General features: G+C 31.6%; 1 protein-coding gene across 14 annotated transcripts in view; it reads left to right on the forward strand.

Annotated features, from left to right (window-relative positions):
• The window catches only part of LOC129754131 (collagen alpha-1(XVIII) chain), an 875,414-nt gene that overhangs the window by 332,775 nt on the left and 517,876 nt on the right, over positions 1-24,763 (forward strand). For 2 of the 14 annotated variants that reach the window (XM_055750009.1, XM_055750010.1), the window contains exon 1: positions 23,184-23,854. The exons of 10 other annotated variants lie outside the window; for them this stretch is intronic. The gene's annotated coding sequence lies outside the window, so the exon portion shown is untranslated. Of the gene's footprint in view, positions 1-23,183; positions 23,855-23,919; positions 24,044-24,763 lie in introns of those variants that run through there. 2 more of the 14 variants (XM_055750012.1, XM_055750011.1) reach the window with 2 other exon arrangements.

Genomic DNA, 24,763 nt, shown 5'->3' on the forward strand with positions numbered 1-24,763 from the left:
GATGATAGCCATTGAACAATCGTTTTTGGATTGCTTATTTGAAAACATAGAATTGAAGTTTCTGAATTCAAAGAACTCAATAGATATATGTACATATTTTGGTCTTTTTTTGTTTTTTTCCAAATATTTCAGCCTTGATTTCTGAATTCCATGAACTGAATTCCTTGGAAGCTTGGAATTTTAAGCTCTCTCGATCATATTTTTCTTTCTGTGATCATATTGAAGCTATACATTTTGAGCCTCGAGTTTAGGCACTGATTGAATTTGTAATTCTTTGTTCTCGTTTTCAATATTTAAAATTTAAATTTCTTATGGAACACCCAAAGTTTTTCAAAAATTATGACAAATCAACTCTTAAATTTTTTTTACGAAAAGTCAGATTAATACCGCGTTTTATTTTCAAAAATTTGTTTCAACAGACTAGTGATATAAGCAAGATCGATTACTTCACCATGAGCCAAATAATACATTTTCTACATTATTCAATTGTATGATACTGCCAATTGATCAGAAAGAAAAATCGATTTCCAGAAAGTGTTCAAACCAATTCCTGATGACAAAGAGTAATGACCTATCAAGATGATGACAAAACTGATGATGACATAGTTTTTGATTTAGCTTACATAATTTGAAAAGGAATTCCATCAATTGGAGACAAAAAATTCTCAAACGGTTATTTATTGATTTTCAGCTCTTGCTTCTAAACAGAAATTCTCCACTAGGTTACCAAATTCGATTGAAACAACTTTTAGCTGCGTAATTGACACCGACACCGAAACTAGCTGTTAAATATCGCCAATTGCGTTAACAGTGAAGAAGTTTTCGGTTCGAGGTTTAATGTGTTCCGCAGTGATAGAAATTTAGCATTGTCCAAAAAAAAGTCAGGTGGCGGCGTTCTTGTAGCTTTGGATTCTATTTTTCCCTCAGAAGAAATTGCAACGCAAACATATACTGAATTTGATTCTATCTTTGTAAAAACATTATTGGCAAAGGAAATGCACATTTTTGCTTCCGTGTACTTTCCACCTGAATATGCCACTTCACATTATTTTGAATTATTCTTCCAAATTCTTGAAAATACATTAGCTGAACAACCGGAAGCAAAATTACACATTTATGGCGATTTCAATCAACGCAACGCTGACTTTATTTTGGATGATGACAATGAAGCAATTCTACTTCCAGTCGTAGGCGAGAACGAAACGTTACAATTAATCTTCGGCAAATCTTCTATTTTAGGCTTAAACCAAGTGAATCATGTTAAAAATAGTAACAATAATTATCTTGATCTACTTTTTACTAACTGTACAGAAGACTTTTGCGTAAACGAATCGACTGATCCACTATGGAAAAACGAAGCATTTCACAAAGCGATAGAATACTCGCTCTTTATCCATAACTGTGTAATACCTCGCGACTGGGAGTACGAGGAAATGCCAGACTATCAGAACTCAAACTTCGAACTTTTGAAACTAGAACTAATCAATATAGAGTGGTCAAGTGTATTGAAGAATGAAGGAAATGTTGATACAACAGTAGAAACCTTTTATAACATAATGATTAATCTCATAAACAGTCATGTTCCTTCAAAATTTAAAAGACGGTCCTACAGCTCTAAACACCCTGTCTGGTATAACAAAGATTTGAAAAACTTACAAAATAGGAAGCAAAAAGCTCATAAAGTCTACAGAAGTGATAGAAGTGTTACAAATCATCAAAATTATATAAATTTATGCAACCAGCTTAATTCATGTATAAAAAGTTCTTTTGAAAAATACAATCAGAAAATTGAAAAAGAAATTAAGCAAAACCCAAAAGCGTTCTTTGGCTATACTAAAACGCAGATGAAAAATTCAAACTTTCCTACTCAATTGACACTTGACGGGAGCATTGGAAATAATCCACTGGAAATTTCTAACTTATTCGCAACTTTTTTTCAGGAAGTGTATACTTCTTTCACTGAGGCTGACCGAGATAGGGAATACTTTTCAGTCATTCCAGATTTAGCGTGTGACATTCAGGTCAATGAAATTGATTACAATAATGTTTCCGAAGGACTTAGAAAACTTGATGCTTCCAAAGCAGCAGGGCCTGATGGACTTCCCCCATGTTTCCTTAAAAACTTGGCGGCCGAATTGACAGAGCCTCTTCTGATTCTTTTTAATATGTCATTAAATTATAGTAAAGTACCCAAATTTTGGAAAAAATCTTTTTTAATTCCGATTTTCAAGTCCGGGAAAAAATCAGATGTCCGAAATTATAGAGGAATAGCTATTTTGTCTTGCATCCCAAAACTCTTTGAATCAATAATAAATGAAAAAATTTATCAACAAGTAAAAAATATTATAACGAGCAAACAACATGGTTTCTTCAAAGGACGCTCTACAGCATCAAATCTTCTCGAATTCGTTACATACGTTATCGATTCTATGAGCAAAGGCTTTCATGTTGAGGCTATTTATACCGACTTTAGCAAAGCCTTTGATCGCATTGACATACCCCTTTTAATCTTCAAATTAAAAAAAATTGGCTTTCATCCAAATCTTCTCTCCTGGTTACAATCATACTTAACTGATCGAACACAAATCGTTCGTTTCCAAAACGAATTATCCAAATCTTTAGCTGTGACCTCTGGTGTGCCTCAGGGGTCTCATTTAGGACCTCTCCTTTTCATACTGTTCGTTAACGACATTTCCTTTATTCTAAAACGGATTGAATACCTAATATACGCCGACGATATTAAACTATTTCTGAAAATAAAAACAACCGAAGATGCTGAAACATTTCAAAACGAAATCAATGTTTTCTTTGAATGGTGCAACAAAAGTTTACTTCAATTGAATGTTAAAAAATGCAACTCTATATCATTTAGCAGAAAGCAAAGTTATCCTATCATTGAAACAAAATTAGGCAATCAACCAGTACAAAAATGCAAAATTGTAAGGGATCTCGGCGTCATATTGGATTCAAAACTCACGTTTGTAGAACATCAGAACAATATCATCAATAAAGCAAATTGCATGCTAGGATTTGTAAAACGTTTCAGCAAACACTTTCAAGACCCATACACCATAAAATCTCTTTATATATCCTATGTTCGTTCGATATTGGAGTATTGTAGCATCATATGGAATCCTTATTCAAATATTCACGAGCAACGTCTCGAATCAGTTCAAAAACAATTTTTGTTATATGCGCTACGTAAAATCAATTGGACCACTTTTCCTCTTCCATCGTATGAATCTCGTTGTAAGCTTATTGATATAGAACCTCTCAGTAAACGCAGAGAATTTTCCCAAATTGCATTTGTAAATGATGTTGTTACACAAAGAATAGACAGTCCTGAATTACTTTCAAAACTAAATTTTTACGCACCCTCCCGTCCATTGAGAAATAAACATTTGTTCTACATTAAACTTTACGACAAAGACTATGCAAAACATCAACCTATTAATCAAATGATGTACAAATACAATTTACAAAGTGAAATTTTAGACGTAGCGATGAACAAAACACAATTAAAAAAGGCATTCAAAAACAACTTCATAGAACAACAAAACAATAGCTTACATTAGTTTTAAGTAGTTTTAAGTATTGTAGTCTACATAGTTTGACTCAAATAAATAAATAAATAAATAAATTTGGAGAATTTTGCCCGTTAGCAAAACACACACCGTACTAGAACAATTTCCCGGCAGTCGGTACACCAGAAAGTTAAAACTTTCCTAACTATTCCTCCTTCAAACATGTCGCGCCTTCTTCGGATACTTGTAAGTTGTAAGGATATGGCAAGTGTCTGTGTTTTCGCACTCGAAGGTAAAATTTAGCACAGTTTGCAATGAGACCAGACACAGTACGCGGAAAAAAACTTTAAATAAATTTCGAAACCCTCAGCTAAAAAGTGACAACCAAACAAACTTTTGAGCTAGTTGTTGCAACTAAACTGCTTCCAAAAGCGGAAAAATATCCTTTTCGAAGATTTCTGTTGGTTTGAAAAAAAAACGAGGGGAAACTCTTTACTTTTCAGACTAAGTCAAACTTGCTTGATTTTCCTCAACCCAAAACCTGGTCTCCCCTTTTTCCGATATCATTCAAGAGAAAAGTTTGGAGCGGAAATGTTCGTGACTTCGTAACGGTCCATTGAGTTGGTCAAAGTAGCGGGCAAAAGTTTTTGCTGTGTCTCTTTAAAAGAAAAAAATGGGAAAAATTGGGGGTGACGTCCGTAGCGGCGGGGGAGATAAAAAAATTCTGATCGTAAAAGCTTTCTTGGGTTCGAGAAACCACTCCACCCACTCATACCCAGCCCACGCATTTATGATTGGCGTTTTCGTTACTCTCGATCCAATGTGGCCTTACAGAAGTCTGGCAATTAGTCTCGTTTTCGGTCTCGTGTCAGGTTTCAGTAATTGAAACTTGAAACTGTTTCTAGGAGCTGAGCTTCCGAGGATTTAAAGAGTTTAGAGTTTTGTCAAAATTGATTGAAAATCGTTGCTTCTAGATTGTCCAAAACAACGCACAACGGGGGAAAAAAGTGTTTTAGTTTTTATGAGCGATTTCAAAAAATATTTTTTTATAGTTTTTAATACATTTTCAAGCTTTAAGTAACATAAATGAATTTTGAAAAATTAAGTTATTACAAAAAGTGAAATGAATCCTTTGACTTCATTTTTTTTTTTAATTGTACTTGAACAGTCCACTCCACAAGCTGAATGTTTAAGAATGCCATTTATAAAAATCGTTATGCGTTTGTTTTATACTACCTAACAATATGTAGTATCCAAATTTTTTACCCAAGAATAGCACCAATTTTTTCTGTCTGGACCACAATCACGAACATCGGAGAACATCCGGAGCAAGACAAAACTTATGGCGGGATCTGATCCGAACCGAAAGCCATTACACTTATTCAAACATCGTCTGTGACTAGCAAAATTTCCCGTTCGATACGTTTGCCCCGAATATTTAGCCTGGCGTAGGCAAAATTCGGCCTCCGGATGTACAATCTGAATGTACGTGTGCATGAAAAAACTAGTGTAAGTGTGAATAAAAAGTACAGCCATATGAGAGAATGGATTTTCTCAAGATGTTGCCCTTTGGCCTGTCATTGATTGTATGAATGAATATGTGCACTGCTCAACGATTTTCGATGATGACAAACCTCAAGCCGGTGGTTTTCTTTTCCGAGAATATTTCTTTTCTGTCTAGCTTCGATTCACAAAATTCACACGTTCCGAAGAATGAACAACTGGATCCTTGGGATCTGGTGTTGTCCTTTTTGGCGCATTTTCTTTCTCAGCTTGTTGGTTCCAATTTCGACAACAAGAAAACAGAGCAGCAACCAACTGAGAAGGCTCAGTGATTACAAATGACTCCATGTCATGATGTAATGATGAAATGGGATTCTGTGCTGTTGTGTTCTTCCACTTTGGCCGGATCTTCTTCGGAATTGTCCCATTTTCCTTATGTATGGACCGATTGCCTTCCATTTGTATTTTCCAATTGATTTGAGGTCAAATTATCCGGTCGATTCAACACCTTCTTATTCAACATTCTCACTTGCAGAGTCTCAAAGGTCGAAAGGGGAAAGTTAATGAAGTGTTTGAAATGATAAAATCAAATTGGAATAAATAATCCAAACAAACGAGTCTAAGCCAAATTCAAGAGTCAATGCTGAACATTTGTTTAGTTATTTAAATCACATCAAAAATATTAAATACATATGAAATATTTCATTAAAATTTTGATAATTTTGATAATTTTGACAATTTTGACAATTTTGACAATTTTAACAATTTTGACAATTTTGACAATTTTGACAATTTTGACAATTTTGACAATTTTGACAATTTTGACAATTTTGACAATTTTGACAATTTTGACAATTTTGACAATTTTGACAATTTTGACAATTTTGACAATTTTCACAATTTTGACAATTTTGACAATTTTGACAATTTTGACAATTTTGACAATTTTGACAATTTTGACAATTTTGAAAATTTTGAAAATTTTGACAATTTTGACAATTTTGACAATTTTGACAATTTTGACAATTTTGACAATTTTGACAATTTTGACAATTTTGACAATTTTGACAATTTTGACAATTTTGACAATTTTGACAATTTTGACAATTTTGACAATTTTGACAATTTTGACAATTTTGACAATTTTGACAATTTTGACAATTTTGACAATTTTAACAATTTTGACAATGTTGACAATTTTGACAATTTTGACAATTTTGACAATTTTGACAATTTTGACAATTTTGACAATTTTGACAATTTTGACAATTTTGACAATTTTGACAATTTTGAAAATTTTGACAATTTTGACAATTTTGACAATTTTGACAATTTTGACAATTTGACAATTTTGACAATTTTGACAATTTTGACAATTTTGACAATTTTGACAATTTTGACAATTTTGACAATTTTGACAATTTTGACAATTTTGACAATTTTGACAATTTTGACAATTTTGACAATTTTGACAATTTTGACAATTTTGACAATTTTGACAATTTTGACAATTTTGACAATTTTGACAATTTTGACAATTTTGACAATTTTGACAATTTTGACAATTTTGACAATTTTGACAATTTTGACAATTTTGACAATTTTGACAATTTTGACAATTTTGACAATTTCGACAATTTTGACAATTTTGACAATTTTGACAATTTTGACAATTTTGACAATTTTGACAATTTTGACAATTTTGACAATTTTGACAATTTTGACAATTTTGACAATTTTGACAATTTTGACAATTTTGACAATTTTGACAATTTTGACAATTTTGACAATTTTGACAATTTTGACAATTTTGACAATTTTGACAATTTTGACAATTTTGACAATTTTGACAATTTTGACAATTTTGACAATTTTGACAATTTTGACAATTTTGACAATATTGACAATTTTGACAATTTTGACAATTTTGACAATTTTGACAATTTTGACAATTTTGACAATTTTGACAATTTTGACAATTTTTATAATTTTGACTATTTTGACAATTTTGACAGTTTTGACAATTTTGACAATTTTGACAATTTTGACAATTTTGACAATTTTGACAATTTTGACAATTTTGACGATTTCGACAATTTTGACAATTTTGACCATTTTGACAATTTTGACAATTTTGACAATTTTGACAATTTTGACAATTTTGACAATTTTGACAATTTTGACAATTTTGACAATTTTGACAATTTTGACAATTTTGACAATTTTGACAATTTTGACAATTTTGACAATTTTGACAATTTTGACAATTTTGACAATTTTGACAATTTTGACAATTTTGACAATTTTGACAATTTTGACAATTTTGACAATTTTGACAATTTTGACAATTTTGACAATTTTGACAATTTTGACAATTTTGACAATTTTGACAATTTTGACAATTTTGACAATTTTGAAAACTTTGACAATTTTGACAATTTTGACAATTTTGACAATTTTGACAATATTGACAATTTTGACAATTTTGACAATTTTTAAAATTTTGACAATTTTGACAATTTTGAAAATTTTGACAATTTTGACAATTTTGACAATTTTGACAATTTTGACAATTTTGACAATTTTGACAATTTTGACAATTTTGACAATTTTGACAATTTTGACAATTTCGACAATTTTGACAATTTTGACAATTTTGACAATTTTGACAATTTTGACAATTTTGACAATTTTGACAATTTTGACAATTTTGACAATTTTGACAATTTTGACAATTTTGACAATTTTGACAATTTTGACAATTTTGACAATTTTGACAATTTTGACAATTTTGACAATTTTGACAATTTTGACAATTTTGAAAATTTTGACAATTTTGACAATTTTGACAATTTTGACAATTTTGATAATTTTGACAATTTTGACAATTTTGACAATTTTGACAATTTTGACAATTTTGACAATTTGACAATTTTGACAATTTTGACAATTTTGACAATATTGACAATTTTGACAATTTTGATAATTTTGACAATTTTGACAATTTTGACAATTTTGACAATTTTGACAATTTTGACAATTTTGACAATTTTGACAATTTTGACAATTTTGACAATTTTGACAATTTTGACAATTTTGACAATTTTGACAATTTTGACAATTTTGACAATTTTAACAGTTTTGATTTTAACGCTAGCATCATTTTTTTTTAATTTAATGAGTAAACATTATCGCATCAGGTGAGAACACAATTCACATAAAATACAAACACTATTCCATTGTTCACCGCACGTGTGAAGCATTAATAAAAATACCTTAAACGAACTTGTTGAAGCTGTCCTAGTTTGCGTCGGGCAGGTGGTTTTGCGTTTATTCGTAGAATGTTTTTCACCCATTTTATCTCCCCATCTCCCGGTTTTTTTTTTGGTTTAAAACCACATCACAGCTTCACAGCTAATTATCGATTATCGGACTGATTGGTAATTTCGTTGTTGATTAATCGAACGTGCTTTTAATAACTTGCGCGACTGTCACCGTCAATGAATTTTTAGATGTTGGTTTTCGAATGTTTATGTCATCTGAAAGTTTATTAGTTTTTACCTCATTTAAGGATTATAGAGAGGTTTTTCATTCCGATTTGCTTTAAAACGAATGGAAGACTAATAAATTTTCTTAAAAATATTTACCACCGACGATTTCGTTTTGCAAAACAAATGTTAAAAAATAAACAAGGAAAACTTGGCAATAATTACCAGCGAAAAAAATGCAATAAAGCTTCCATGTTTGAGCAGAATGGTCACTTTTCCGGAACAACGATTTAACGAGTTGACATAAATGGACGGCCACCAGGCCACACTTTTCCAAAAACAGCAACGAAATGGATGGAAAAATGAATGCCTTCTGATATAGTACTACTACTAGGGCTGGATGCTGCCGGTATTTTATTACCGTCGATCGAGGCTATTTTCGATCGATCAATTTGTTTGCCGTCCGATTTTTGCTTGCATGGTTTTATATCTGGATTGAAGGTTCTGGATGTCCGAGAATGTCCAGGGATGGGAAACCGTTTCGAGTGGGAATATTAAAAATTTCCGACATTCTACTAACCAATAAGAACAATTTCACAACCCTGCCCTGGAAGTAATAAATGTTCGGATGATGTTGGATGTGTCCTGGTGTTGTTATTTTTTTCCCTTTTCTTCCCCAGATTTTGTTTTATTATTTTCCAACTGGTTTTATGTTAACATCGCTCTTGATTGACGCCACGGAAGGAAGAGAAAGATGAAAGGAAGGAAGAGACGCGAAATTTGACCAACCATAAAGCGATAAATAATCGGTAAAAAAGCATCTTAATAAGAAAATTTGTTTGTTTTTTCCCGATTTTTTTTTGCCTCTCTTCAGAGCAATATTAAAACCATAAGCATGAACGTCTGATTTTTAATATGCTTTTAAACGGTTTCCTACACATTTGGGAGGGAAAATCTGTTGGGGTGATCTAAGGTTATTGAAGTAATAAAAACACTAACTGCTACTCAATCGATTTGGACATCCAGAGCAACAGATGAGCAGGTGTATGGAAATTGAAAAGAGAACCAGATGGCTTAGGAACGTCCAGACACTTGCAATGGATGCTATCATTGAGATGAGGAAACATAATGGGATTTTCGATATCGGTCTTGAACCCGGAACGAGATTGTGTAAGGTTGGAAGTTGTAGATATTATGATACCAGTGCTTGAATTCATCAGATGGGATGTTGGTTATCGAACCCAGGAATCAAAAGCTGAAGTTCAAGTAACTTTCAAGATATGTTTTTGAGAATAATCATTAAAAATAAATTGCAATCGATTTACAGCAAGGTTACTTTCAAGAAGGTTTAATTTTTCCATTTCTATCCATCTCAAAAGATATGACTAACAAATTTCATGACATTTTATTGAATAGACAGACGGAAATATGGGAAAAATTAAACAGTTTTTATCGCTTCATTCTATGAAAGTGTTCATGGTGTAAGTTTTTGATTCTTTGAAAAAGATTAGACTCTTTCACCCCAGATATCTAGTCGATAGTGTTTAAGCCGAACTTTCGCAGAACATTCCATCATCATCTTCGGCGAAGTAACTGAAGATGTTTAAGACCAACCGTGTGGGTATAGAAATTAATTTTCATGGAAATAACTCCGTCTTCACGTTCTATTTATGAATTTTTAAGTAGTTAGTTTTTCGAAACTAATTTGTTGCCGAATTCTGTGGAATGCCAAAATGGCTTTCACCTAACTCTCAAATTTAGAACAAATTACAAACGTCGACCTTACTGCAAGGCCGTTTGATATGCCGGTGGTCATTTCAAAAAGGATTCTGGAGAAGGATTTGAGAATTGTTTCAATAATTCCTGCTTGTTCATGATGAATAAAAATAAATTTATAATTAACTTTTGTTAACAAATAGCAACGTGATAGAATTTTAAGCAAATTGTGTTTATGGGACAAAACTACATGAAACTTTAACTCTTTTTTTAATGTAAGGAGTGTATTTGAAAAAAAATGCAACACTATGCTTTGTGAATAACTTTTGAATGCATGGATGGAAATTAATAAAATTTTCAGTGAAGCAACCTAGTAACGTAATGTGCATATGTACAAAATTTGGGATGAGAGAGTGTCTAATACTGAAGTTCATTGACTAAATTTATTGGGCAGGAACGAGAAAAATCCAGAAAAGTTCCAACGGGAGACCCTAAATCAGCTAGAAATCAACTATTAGACCAAAGCTCACATGTTAAATCATTTAATAAGTACTAGAGAACAAAATAGTGATCTCAAATTTGAATAAAAGTAGAGTTTGTTCATTCCATGAAGTGAAAGATTTTTTCAAGCTTATTCAAAAAATATGAATAACAGGAGGGATAAAAATCAAATTATTCTGACTGGTTTGTCTAGCTGACTTATAAAGAGACCTGAATTCATTTTTACAAGGTAGCGGTCACTTGGCAGGTAACTAACCTGAATTTTAGCGTTGAAAAGTCTTGCCTGTATTTTCCGGAGCTAAACCAAGAGAAAAAAAAATAAAAAAAAAATATTTCTAGTACTTGAGGAAGCAAACGATCTGTGGAAACTGCAAATTACTAAGTCTTTCATAACAACTGACATCATGAATGACCAAAAACACAAAGAAGATTGCCACCAAATGCGAACTTTCTCGCTGCAAAGCACTTCAATATGTCTCACAAAGTTTCTACTTAAGTTTATACTTTTTAGTTGGATCTGGAATCATGTCTTCATGAAAAACGGTGGTGAATTGATAAAAAAAATAAAATATGTCGTTTTTGAGCTGAAGGAGGACAATCGGCTAAATTTGTTATAAATTGAACTAAATTCATAATGTTGATTTATCTTTAAGTCAAACTTCAGGAAACAGCAAACGTCAAAACGACAAAAATGACAAAAATGACAAAAATGACAAAAATGACAAAAATGACAAAAATGACAAAAATGACAAAAATGACAAAAATGACAAAAGTGACAAAAATGACAAAAATGACAAAAATGACAAAAATGAGAAAAATGACAAAAATGACAAAAATGACAAAAATGACAAAAATGACAAAAATGACAAAAATGACAAAAATGACAAAAAAGACAAAAATGACAAAAATGACAAAAATGACAAAATTGACAAAATTGACAAAATTGACAAAATTGACAAAATTGACAAAATTGACAAAATTGACAAAATTGACAAAATTGACAAAATTGACAAAAATGACAAAAATAACAAAATTAACAAAATTGACAAAATTGACAAAATTGACCAAATTGACAAAATTAACAAAATTGACAAAATTGACAAAATTGACAAAATTGACAAAATTGACAAAATTGACAAAATTGACAAAATTGACAAAATTGACAAAATTGACAAAATTGACAAAATTGACAAAATTGACAAAATTGACAAAATTGACAAAATTGACAAAATTGACAAAATTGACAAAATTGACAAAATTGACAAAATTGACAAAATTGACAAAATTGACAAAATTGACAAAATTGACAAAATTGACAAAATTGACAAAATTGACAAAATTGACAAAATTGACAAAATTGACAAAATTGACAAAATTGACAAAATTGACAAAATTGACAAAATTGACAAAATTGACAAAATTGACAAAATTGACAAAATTGACAAAATTGACAAAATTGACAAAATTGACAAAATGGACAAATTTGACAAAATTGACAAAAATGACAAAAATGACAGAATTGACAAAAATGACAAAAATGACAGAATTGACAAAATTGACAAAATTGACAAAATTGACAAAATTGACAAAATTGACAAAATTGACAAAATTGACAAAATTGACAAAATTGACAAAATTGACAAAATTGACAAAATTGACAAAATTGACAAAATTGACAAAATTGACAAAATTGACAAAATTGACAAAATTGACAAAATTGACAAAATTGACAAAATTGACAAAATTGACAAAATTGACAAAATTGACAAAATTGACAAAATTGACAAAATTGACAAAATTGACAAAATTGACAAAATTGACAAAATTGACAAAATTGACAAAATTGACAAAATTGACAAAATTGACAAAATTGACAAAATTGACAAAATTGACAAAATTGACAAAATTGACAAAATTGACAAAATTGACAAAATTGACAAAATTGACAAAATTGACAAAATTGACAAAATTGACAAAATTGACAAAATTGACAAAATTGACAAAATTGACAAAATTGACAAAATTGACAAAATTGACAAAATTGACAAAATTGACAAAATTGACAAAATTGACAAAATTGACAAAATTGACAAAATTGACAAAATTGACAAAATTGACAAAATTGACAAAATTGACAAAATTGACAAAATTGACAAAATTGAAAAAATTGACAAAATTGACAAAATTGACAAAATTGACAAAATTGACAAAATTGACAAAATTGACAAAATTGACAAAATTGACAAAATTGACAAAATTGACAAAATTGACAAAATTGACAAAATTGACAAAATTGACAAAATTGACAAAATCGACAAAATTGACAAAATTGACAAAATTGACAAAATTGACAAAATTGACAAAATTGACAAAATTGACAAAATTGACAAAATTGACAAAATTGACAAAATTGACAAAATTGACAAAATTGACAAAATTGACAAAATTGACAAAATTGACAAAATTGACAAAATTGACAAAATTGACAAAATTGACAAAATTGACAAAATTGACAAAATTGACAAAATTGACAAAATTGACAAAATTGACAAAATTGACAAAATTGACAAAATTGACAAAATTGACAAAATTGACAAAATTGACAAAATTGACAAAATTGACAAAATTGACAAAATTGACAAAATTGACAAAATTGACAAAATTGACAAAATTGACAAAATTGACAAAATTGACAAAATTGACAAAATTGACAAAAATGACAAAAATGTCAAAAATGACAAAAATGACAAAAATGACAAAAATGACAAAATTGACAAAAATGACAAAAATGACAAAAATGACAAAAATGACAAAAATGACAAAAATGACAAAAATGACAAAAATGACAAAAATGACAAAAATGACAAAAATGACAAAAATGACAAAAATGACAAAAATGACAAAAATGACAAAAATGACAAAAATGACAAAAATGACAAAAATGACAAAAATGACAAAAATGACAAAAATGACAAAAATGACAAAAATGACAAAAATGACAAAAATGACAAAAATGACAAAAATGACAAAAATGACAAAAATGACAAAAATGACAAAAATGACAAAAATGACAAAAATGACAAAAATGACAAAAATGACAAAAATGACAAAAATGACAAAAATGACAAAAATGACAAAAATGACAAAAATGACAAAAATGACAAAAATGACAAAAATGACAAAAATGACAAAAATGACAAAAATGACAAAAATGACAAAAATGACAAAAATGACAAAAATGACAAGAATGACAAAAATGACAAAAATGACAAAAATGACAAAAATGACAAAAATGACAAAAATGACAAAAATGACAAAAATGACAAAAATGACAAAAATGACAAAAATGACAAAAATGACAAAAATGACAAAAATGACAAAAATGACAAAAATGACAAAAATGACAAAAATGACAAAAATGACAAAAATGACAAAAATGACAAAAATGACAAAAATGACAAAAATGACAAAAATGACAAAAATGACAAAACTGACAAAAATGACAAAAATGACAAAAATGACAAAAATGACAAAAATGACAAAAATGACAAAAATGACAAAAATGACAAGAATGACAAGAATGACAAAAATGACAAAAAGACAAAAATGACAAAAATGACAAAAATGACAAAAATGACAAAAATGACAAAAATGACAAAAATGACAAAAATGACAAAAATGACAAAAATGACAAAAATGACAAAAATGACAAAAATGACAAAAATGACAAAAATGACAAAAATGACAAAAATGACAAAAATGACAAAAATGACAAAAATGACAAAAATGACAAAAATGACAAAAATGACAAAAATGACAAAAATGACAAAAATGACAAAAATGACAAAAATGACAAAAATGACAAAAATGACAAAAATGACAAAAATGACAAAAATGACAAAAATGACAAAAATGACAAAAATGACAAAAATGACAAAAATGACAAAAATGACAAAAATGACAAAAATGACAAAAATGACAAAAATGACAAAAATGACAAAAATGACAAAAATGACAAAAATGACAAAAATGACAAAAATTGACAAAATTGACAAAATTTAAAAACTTGATAAAATTTAAAAACTTGATAAAATTGACAAAATTGACAAAAAACAATGAACAAAACTATCAAAATTTACGAAATTGAAAAAAAGGCCATGTTGACAAAACTGACAAAATTGACTTATTCAACAAAATTGATGAAATTGACAAAACTGACAAATCTGACGACTTTTAAGAAATCGAATAAAGTGACAAAACATGTCGATGTGGCCAATTGAGTTATTTTTGTCAACTTTGTTGTGCTTGTTGTCAACTTTTGTCAATTTCGTAAATTTTATCATTTTTGCCAATTTAGAATGTTTTTAAAATTTTTACAGTTTATGACAATTATGTCGTTTTCTATCATTTTCACTTTATATTTTAGTTCTGTCATTTCTGTTTTTTTTTTAAATTTTTGTCATATCTGTCATTTTAATAATTATTTTCTTTTTTTTATATTTTTTATAATTTTCAAAAATCTCAAAAGGGGGGATACTAAAGAAATAAGAAAAATCAAACAATTATAGCAGAACTTTATGTAGTAATTTAAAAGGAATTGAATTACCTTACTCCACATATTTCTTTGATTAAATAAATAAATAATAGTTTCGATGCCAAATGACTTAAAATGCCTAAAATGTCGAAATCTAGTGTTTTCCCAAAACGACCTTTTTGACAAAAATCGACTTTTGGATTTTGAAACTTACTTAATGGAGCGGGGAGGGAGGGCAAAGGAAATCGCAAAAGAGAAATTTGAATTTTCACAAATAATTAAGTAATTGCCAATTTTCTGGAACTTCGAAAATCCTGCCGTGACAAATTGTATTTGAAATTGGCTCGTGCAAACGATCTGACCATTGGAGGGAGGTTTGAAATTCCAATTTAGCTTGAATTAAAAGCAATTACAAAAAACATAATAATAATAAAATGAACTTATAACATCGTTTTCTTACTTATGATTATCACAAAAACTAGAAAAATAATAAATTTCACTGATAAAATAATTCAAAATTTCCAAAACAAATCACACTGAATGTTTCAAAATGATCTGGTACAAGATGTTCCTTATTCTGGACTAGGAATTTGCTTCAAAATAGTGTCCAAGCAGTCTAGTTTTCATAACAAAGGTTTAAACAAAACTGAATTTAAAAAACAATGCCAGAACAGATAAAAAATAAACCATGTTCAATTGTTAAGAAAATGATAATAATTGTTATTCATTATTATATTCATCTTCATTCACATTTCTTTTCTTAATTTTCAATTGATTGAAAAATTCTGCTGTAAGGTTTTGAATTTAAAAAAAAAATATTAATTGTGATTTGAAATGTGCATGTTTGATGAGGTAAAAAATTAAAGGTTAATTTAAAAAAACAAAAATTCAGAAATGAGAAATATAAACAAACTTATCAAAACATTAACTAAAAATTTAAATAGCTTGATTTTAAAATTAGGTAAATTTATTTTAGAACTTAAAAAAACTGTGTATGTATGTGTATGTATAATCCATCCAACGACCCCCTGAGCTGGCCGGTTTGTTATGTAAAAGAGCCAATATGGTTCCGTTTGATTAAAATTGTTCAATCGCGTGTGCTGGTAGTGTTAGCTCTATTGAAATTCCAGTAACCCATTTCAGAATGGCACCTGCACATCCCGAGGCTACTTTCATTGCCAATAAGCCCCGCCCAATCATAGCCGCATGACCAAATGGGTCATGTAATTATGATTAGCCTTTCCATTTTTTATTGTTGACATATCCAGGAACTTCATAAATATAATTGAAAAATTATATGAACTTAGCCCCCTACTACGTCCAATAAAAGATAGACATGTATTTAGTTTATGATTTCAAATCTACAGTACGGAGCATATGTCTTCATTAATTTCGAAAATTAGGTCATTCGAATATCAAGGAAAAGGCAATCAGTTTTTTTAGGCAAAACAGAGCAAACAAGAAGAAGCATCAGCAGAAACAAAAAAGAGAAAAAGTAAAATGGAAACTTCTCATCGCGTTATCAGCTCTCTCTACGCCTCGTCTTTTATGCTGCCGTGCAACGCTTGCTTCGATCCAGCCAATTTCCCGGTCAATGAAAATCGTAGGCCGCAATCCTGATGGACATGTTTTAACATGTCAGCGTGCTGATTTCAGTAATGCTGACTTCTTCATAATCACGAATTAGAGAATTTTTCTACAACAGGATGTCGTAATGTTGCACAATCAATTAGTTAACACTAAATTTGTGACACGACCGACACGATTTTGCTACGTTCAATCCTGTTTAGCTTAGCTTGTATGACTACTCATATCCACCTTAACTCATTAAGCCCGAAATGCTTTAATTTGTCTTCAAAAATACCACTATTTCTCATGCTTTTAATAAAACTATAATTTTATATTGTATCAAATCATTCAATGCATTTCGAATTTCATGATCGCTGGCGTGGCTAAGTAGAACGAGTTCCACATCGCCAATGGTTGCTACTCCGTGATTGATCGAGGCCATCAATTTTGTACAAGGGCCAAAAGAATGCAGCTTGGGGTTAGCAACTCATTCTCAATGCACAAAACTCATGCTCTCCTTTTGAAAAATGATCAATAACGGCGCCGGCCACGTCCTAGTAGTCAAAGAGGGATGAAGGAAGGATTGTTAGTAAGATACTTTTTTGGATCAACCATTTATCTGTTATTCCAGTTTTCTTCAAAAACTTGTTTTGAAAAACTCTGAAACAATGATAAGTCAGTATCACCAGCTATAGAAACCGTCTATACGTCTGCGAATCTATATTCAAGTATCTCAGGAAGGGTTGTTTAAGTAAGGGAGAGGTTTTAATCAGGAGCCATTTTTGGAAAATGGTGCGATTTTGGTTGACCTACACCTCCTATGCTCCTAGACATTTCCTAAGGAAACTCCTAATAATATCTACAAGGTGTTTTAATTAAGAAATTTAAAAAAGATTTATGAACTCTCAAATAATTAGAAAAGTAACCATTCGAATTTTCTACAAGCTAGCTGTTTCCCTCACTATAATATCTATCTCATAAATGATTCTCGAAACCACTCTTGAAATAACAAATAACCACTAAAAACGTGAAATGAAGAATCAAAAAGTTATAGATGATGCAATTTGAAAATATGTTGAATTTTAGGAATGTTTTGCAGAAATTGCTTTTGAAAAACTTTGCGGCTTGTTGCCAATCTTTGCCTCATATTTTTGTAGTTTAATACTTTTTGGTTATTAAAGTAGATAATTTTAATTTTTTCTGAAATTATTTTCAAACATGCCACCCTTTAAAGTGATCTTTTAATGAAAAAAATTGAAAAAAAATTAAAAAATACGGAAAAGTTACTTAGCTTTCAATTTCTGTAGCCGTCTAGGTCCGTTTGTCATATACGTTATCCATTCACACCCAGTGAAATTGTTGAAGTAGGCGATACGGTACGTTCATACCAAAACACTTCTACACGATCGCACGAAGCGAATGAAAATGCACGAGGGACAATTTTTAAGCTATTGATTCAGTTACGTAAATCTATCTGCTTTTTGCAATATTACAGAAACAAAGTCATTGAAATGTTCGCATCAATTGATTATGATAACATGTTGCGCGGGTGGTTTATTTTTGAAAATTTCAAATGAATACTATAGTTCTTCAAAATTAAACGGTAAACCGGCTACACGGGAACTTGGCGCACTTTAATCAGATTTCGGCCGTTTTCTGTCGTTCCCTCAATTATTATTATCTGTAGTTTTTCACTCTAGTGACTTTGCTTTACACTCCACGCACTTTGAAAAAAAAAAATGAAATCCTGCTGAACCAATCGGAAACCGCACTAAAATAATCTAAACAGGAGAACCATAACGCACGACACCGATTTGGAATTCAACTCGGGGAGAAAACATTTTCTTCATTTCTGCAATCAGACGAAAGGCTTTTCGAATAAACCGGACTTCACAACAATAAGAAATTGTTTGATATTAAAAATTTTCATTTTTGCCGAAAATTCAAGCGCAAAAAAAAATCACGAGCGAGGAAAACACCTTTGCTACGTTCAATCCTGTTTTCACATGAATTAACTTTTCCGTTTTCGAAATACCACGAAACACTAGCGTTTCGGGAATCACATTTTCGGATTTTGTTTTAATAACATTTTTGAAGCATGAATAGAAGCTTAATAAGGCTTTCATTAATAACTTTGCACTCATCACTTGATTTTTTAACTTTCTCACAAGCATAGAAACTTTCGATTCGAATAGGTATAAATTTTCGAATTGAGCTTGATGCTCACACATTTGGCCGGAGCTTGAACAGAACACAACCGTCCGGGTTCGCGCACGATACGAGACTCCATTTTCGAACTTAAAAAAACTGCATTAAAAATAACGGTACATTCATTTGGAAATTTCAAAAAAATGTAAAGATGAAAATCCCAGAACATTAAAGAAAGAATTTTTTTGAGTAAACACACTTTTGCCATTATAAAACCAAGTTATAAAATGTAACCCTTAAATGCATAGTGTTGTTTTAAAACAACACTAATCAAAATCCAAATATCTTAAAAACGCGTGATTTTTTTGAGTATTCACGAAAAATATTTTAGAGATTAAAAGAAATTATCCCATGGTATTTTTGAAACGACAGTTTAATGTTTGTGTGAGATATCAAACAAAATATGCGGAAAAATTAAAAAAATCAAGTTAATTTTTTTTTTAAAATAAAGAAGTTTTTAGAAAAATCGCTGTTATTTCTTCAGATTTGCAAATGCTTACAAATTTTTTAATCTCAATCAATCACAAACACCTTCCTGCACCCAATTTACAGGGTCTTGAAGAAATAAGCAAAATCGTATTGTAATGAGCTAAGAATTACAAAAAATATTTTTCAAATTTGATGGGCCATAACTTTTATAATACTCAAAATAACGACTTCAAACCTGTTGAGTTTTGTTATTCACATAATAATTTAATTATTCCACTGAATCAATAACTGCAATTCTCATTTAAAAAAAGTCATGCATTAAAGGGTTAATTGACGAATCAAGGGAGCAGGATTTTGGTGCTTCTGTTTTAATGATTGATTTTGTACATCCAAGCGTCCTGAACTCGAATCTTTTGTTAAATTCAGACCATCAATTTTTTTTGATTATTTGAAATTTTAAATTGTTACAGTTTTAAGTGAAATCAATCTTTGATAACTGATTATCTATCAAACCTAGATTTAAGAAAAATGTTATTCTGATTTCGTTTACTATACTTCATTCAACTATGGAATGGTATTTTAAAGATAATAGGTAGATACTCTAGATTTCGACAGGAGCTAGTTTTCGACAAATTTTTAATGAAAGGCTTATCTTTCTATTTGGTGGCTCAAGCTATCTATGTTCATATTTTTCTATTTTTGTTCTCCCAGTTTAGTATACGTTGAATATAAAAATTCTTATAAATAAGTTGTTAAGTAGTAGAAAATCAATAATTGAAAGTAACATTCTAAATCACCTGTGAAATTCAATGCTATCGACCAAATAAGAATGATTTTGAATCATGAAAAAACATCCATTTTATTTGATTGAAAGCAACATAAAAGAAATCAATGGATAGATAAGGTTCTGAAATCAATCTTTTCGGTAATTTATTTCATATTTTTTGCCAACATTTTAAGAAATTTCAACAGTTTTTTTAGCTGTCGAAAACTAGTAATGAAGTTTCACCTTATAATCTATTTTTCGACACCCATCTTCCTTGGTATGTTTATACTGTGTGTAAAAAACGCCGTGAAGTAGACATGCAATCCAATATGCAAAATTTCATATTCCTGTGCTAACAAAGGAGGTGAAAAGTCGAAAACTAAAACTTTTTGTGTCGAAAACTAAAATTGAATGTCGAAAACTAGATCATCGAAAGGTTTAAGTGAAAGGATAATAAAAACTTTTTCTTTAAACTTTCTTTTTACGATAAAAAAGGTAAAGAATGAAGAAAAAAGTCTGATTCATAGAACCAATCATATTTGAGATGAAAAACTTGAGTCAATTAATATGGGTTTTCTGACAAACGAGCAAAAACTGTCGAAATCTAGGTATTTTACCCTAATAATTATGCATGAGCTTAAAAAGTAAAATGTAGCAGTTTTTTTAATTTAGAAAGACATCATTGCGAGTATTTTTGACATTGCTTCAGAAAATAGATTTTATTCACAAATTTGTAGGAACTTACAAAACGTTTTAATTAATACTTTGAAGTATTTAATATTCAATTTGCTTTAAAAATTTGTAAAATGAGGAAAAGTAAACAAATAGAAAAACTTCTATAACTTTTTTCGCAGAACTCATAATTACTTGAAGTCTTGATGAAAGCTGATAATTGAATCATAACTTTTATATTTAATTGTTTGGTTTTTGTTTTTAAGTTTTGTCAAAAAGTTCAGAACTTCCTCAAAAGATTTTAACCTATTTTGAAAAAGTTATTTCAATAGAAGAAAATGATAAAAAATGGCATATTCAGAGTCACGGCACTTAAATTAATCAAAATCACTTTTCAAGTCGATTGCACCTCAGAAAAATGTAATTGTTGTGGCCTTGTGTAATTTATCAAAACCTTTCCAAATGTGAGTATTCTAAATGTGAGTATTTAGAAGAATCAGAAACACAAAATAAAATTGAGCCTGATATTGGTTTTTTGATGAATGTTTCATTTTAAAAAAAAGATGATTTGAACCAGTAATCAATTGCGAAGATTCAAAACGACTTTGGCCCCTTAAAGCCTGAAGATATGAGCCGTTTCAAATAAACAATTTACAAAAATAGAATATTAAATATCAACATAACATTTTTAATGACAGAACGATTTTTCAAGATGTAAGATATTTGATTTTTTTTGCTAATTCTGTTAAAAACCCATTCTAAAGACAAGAATTTTTTTTGTATGTCAAATTTAGAGTTTCTATACCAAAGGTTGATACATATCGTAATTTACTATAAAAAATTAGTTTCAATCTTTTCACGTCATAAAGCGTTTTTAAATGAAATGTCATAAGCCTAGGGTGATTTAAGATTACATTTCGCCAGAATTGAGCTCAATTTCTGATTTGCTTGTTAACACTTATTTTTAGACACCTTTTAAGATCAAGTAATTTTCTGATACTACTTTAAAAATTTTACTAGGAAAAAATTTCCCTGGGGAAGGGGGTTGGATGTTGAACATCTAAACAGACCCCCCCCCCCCCACCCCCTTTCCAAGGTTTTTATTTGAAAAAGTTAAAAAAAAGGATATATGCCTTTTGAAAATTTTGAAAAAAATACCGAGAATTTGAATCTGAAATTGATGACTACATGAGTCTTTACATATAGACTGACTGACTGACCTGTAGAATAGTTAGAAACAATTTTGGCCCACAAAGCCGAAGATTTCGGGTTCAAATCTTCCACAGCAAACGGAAATTTTTTAAACAATTTTCAAGTATATTTTCCGTTTGTAAATTGATTATTCTCAAAAAGGCTCATATTTTTTTTTTCATCATAAATTCTAGAACTTCAATGTATAGGCGAAAAGTTTATAAGCAATTTTTATTCAAAAATATAAAGAATCGTAAAGTTCTCCAATCTAAGAAGCGATACCATCCCCTTTAAACGATGACGCCACACGTCAACCCTTATCGCCTGCTCCATTCGATTGGAAACTAACACATTCACAAATCAGAACCAAAACAACCCAAACCCCGCAAGCGTTTTGCATTTGGTTATAACGAAAGCAAAGCGGGGAACGAAGTTAACTACCGGTTCCGGAAGGTTAGGTTGCAGGAAAAACTTGCAGCCATACCAGACACAAATCGAAAGTTCAAAACAGAACGACTCATGCTCGTTTTGTTTTTTTTCTGCCTGTGCCGGAAACGAAAAAATCTGTCTCGAACTTTTTTCGGGGGAACCGTTTTGCATTTGTATGTGTAACTCAATGATGCCGAATGTGTCGGCGAAAGTGCAACTTTCGGGATGTTTTGGTTTTTTTTAGGGTTCCTTTTTGTAGAGGGGAAAGCGGGGAAAAATTTTCCGAAACCTTTCGACCCGAGCAGTTTGACGGCTAGAGGGGTCGAGTTTGCGCAGTGCTTTTCTGAAAGGAATTGCTCTCTCTTATCAGAAACATGCGCCCTTTTGCCAGCAAGCGGATTTCCCGGGTAACTAAGGGCCGAGCTTTTCCGATAAGGATTTTTTGAGGGACGACAGTTCATCCTTCAGTCGTTCCGTTAGGGGTGGTTCTCACCGTTTCCAAGTTGAGGAGAGAGTTCCGTTCGGGTCCAACCCGATTCGGGGTGTCGCATGTGGTCTGCCAGTCGTTTTTTCGGGTGTTCCGAAATACAGATTGCCCCCTGGAGCAGAAACAGAAACCAAAACGACGACTAGACGAGACGAGTCGAGAGCATCTTCTCCTGGATTTAGTCTTTCGACGGACCGCGATGAAGTTGAACGTTTTTCCGGGCACCAGGGAGCCAACTTGTTATCGTCGTTCGTCTCTTCGACTGTTGGATCGCCGCGTTCTGATCCGAAGCTTACCTTTTCCCTGTCGTTGTCGTCGTCGGCCACTTTTGGAAGATTTAGGGGAAGGGAATCTGAAGTGGATAAGGTCGTCGCCGCAGCTGCCGTCGTTTCAATCGATTTCGATTTCGGAAGATTTTCAAGTGCAGATTCCGGTGGCGTAGATTCGTTGTCGTCGCCGCGCGCGGGAAATTTACGGAGGATTTCAGGCGGCTGGAATCCCCCGGAGGCGTCGCCGTTTTATCGTCCTTGTCGTCGACGTCGGTGTTTTCGGAACCAATGTACCTACTTCTATAACGGACTCATATCCCACGGAAACCTAACCATATCTGCATACACTTAGAGAGCACAGTGGCTACAAAAGTTTATCGTCTTCTCCCCTGTCGAGGGAGCGCTGAATCAAGTAGGAATACCCACCTGACTGACTAAGGGAGTTTCGTCCGTCAAATCCTTACCATATCCAAGTTTTGATTCGGAGGGCCCACGTAGTCGTTGATACAACTAATAAAAGTGGAAACCACATCCACTTGGTTCCTCGAGGGAAAAGCAATTTATGTGGGTGAGTGTTGTCCGAGTAGCGTGGTAAAAGTTTTCCCGCCCTTCTTCCTGGCGGAAGTTTGGACAGGGTTGAAAGGGGTAAGGGGGGATGAATCTTTGGCCCCCCGGTGTGTTTCCCCTCTTTCGAATAAGTGTTGACCTAACGTCGTCGCCAGTCTGCGGATCACGTCAATCAGGCCGTGTTTAAATAGTGAGTTCAAATTATCGCATCAAAGTTGCTTGGCATGAATTAAAGGAAAGGGAAAGGGGGGATGATTTGTTCCGTTCCACGTCGAAACTCAATCGTGGGGCACACCGTGCGTCGTTAAGGGTTGAGTTGAGTAAAGTTGAGTTATTCTGCAGAACAAGTCGAGTGACGAGCATGTGTACCTACACTCAACTCTAGTCCATTCTACATTCTGTACCAGCAATGGCAGACACAGAACGACGCGCTCGAGTGTGTACTCATCACTCGACAACTGATTCTAACTGGGAGCCGAGAGTGTGTTGAATGTTTGCTTAAACCGGCACTGGCAGACTGACTGACGACGACAGTCCCCTGTTCCATTGACCAGAACGCGCGTTTTGAATGACCCAACAAAAACCGGAAAAGTGGGGGAGGGTACCAGAAAGAATAAGTCACGAGTGGCCTTCAATGGCCTTGTCCTGTTTGTTTTTTTTTTTTTTTGGGAAGTGGGGAGAGTGTCTGTTTTAGAACTCGGGTCAATGCGAGTCCAGTCGGACCGTTTTTCATACTCTGCGTGAATCAACTTTAAGACAAGTTGACGAAATTCAGGTCCGCTCGTTTTGGAATGCAATGTGATGTGGTGTGTGTCCCCCCTAAGGGAAAAGTGGACTTGCACACGTGACCTAACCTGACAGGATTTAACTACTGGGAGTTGTTTGGAAACGGACCAGATGTGTCCACCCG

This window comes from Uranotaenia lowii, chromosome 3 (assembly GCF_029784155.1).
Source record: "Uranotaenia lowii strain MFRU-FL chromosome 3, ASM2978415v1, whole genome shotgun sequence".
Taxonomy (NCBI): domain Eukaryota; kingdom Metazoa; phylum Arthropoda; class Insecta; order Diptera; family Culicidae; genus Uranotaenia; species Uranotaenia lowii.